This window comes from Octodon degus, unplaced genomic scaffold (genome assembly GCF_000260255.1).
Source record: "Octodon degus isolate 3935 unplaced genomic scaffold, OctDeg1.0 scaffold00159, whole genome shotgun sequence".
Taxonomy (NCBI): domain Eukaryota; kingdom Metazoa; phylum Chordata; class Mammalia; order Rodentia; family Octodontidae; genus Octodon; species Octodon degus.
In genome coordinates this window covers 1,693,921-1,694,827 of record NW_004524735.1, presented here as the reverse complement: position 1 = coordinate 1,694,827, position 907 = coordinate 1,693,921, and the positions used below count along the sequence as shown (strand labels likewise).

Genomic DNA, 907 nt, shown 5'->3' with positions numbered 1-907 from the left:
CACAAGCCATGGCTCTTGTTTTCCTCTGTGGGGACATCTGTTATCTCCCTGTTTATTTACTCATTGTTTGATTGATTAATTTAGTTTCTACAATGGTCCTGTCACAAATTCACTTGTGTTCGGAACTGCTAAAGTTAAAAATTGATCATATGTTTGAAGTCAGGTCAGTCCAGAGTGCATAAGTTATTTAAGATATCTCAGTCTTAAGAATCAATCCTACCTGGTCAATTTCAGCTATGAATCACTAGACAATTTTATGAAGCCTGTTACTAATTTTGAAAATGTATCCATCAATATCCACACTATTCTGGTGCCATTTGCCATTCAGCCAATAGGCCATCACCTGGAAAAAAAGAAAAAAAAAAAAAAAAAAAAGCTTGAGAGTGTAAGCATAGAAAACAAACTGGGGGCCTTGAGGGGAGATCGCGAAAGGTTGGTCCATTGGGCTAAGTCTTAGACTAGAATAAGAAGTTCTGGGATGCTATTTCACTACAGGGTAACTATAAATAAGAGTAAGTCCTTGTAAATTTCAGAAAGCTAGAATAGATTTTGAAAACATTCACCCTTAAGACCTAATAAAAGTTTCAGAAGAAAAATGCATATGTACTTGCATCTAAGCCTCATATCACCATATTGAAATGATCAATTTGTACGACTTAGTATACAAATTTAAATTCATTTTAGTCAAAATACAAAAAAAATCAAAATCAATAGGCCATAGAAATAAGGATGCGGTCCTCCTTTTCTTTATATTCTGTAGTTCTGTACAATTTGACTTTACTCCTGTTGTACCCTGTCAAAATTGACTCCATTTGTTGCCACAGCAGTATCACCAGTCTGTATTCCAAACAGTGTAGAAGGGTTGCTTTTTCCCACAGCTCCGCCTGCATTTGTTATTGATTGACTT

The 907-nt window shown here is 35.4% G+C and overlaps 1 pseudogene; it reads right to left on the bottom strand.

Annotated features, from left to right (window-relative positions):
* LOC101572614 overlaps nt 1-907 on the bottom strand; it is a 46,452-nt pseudogene that overhangs the window by 28,779 nt on the left and 16,766 nt on the right.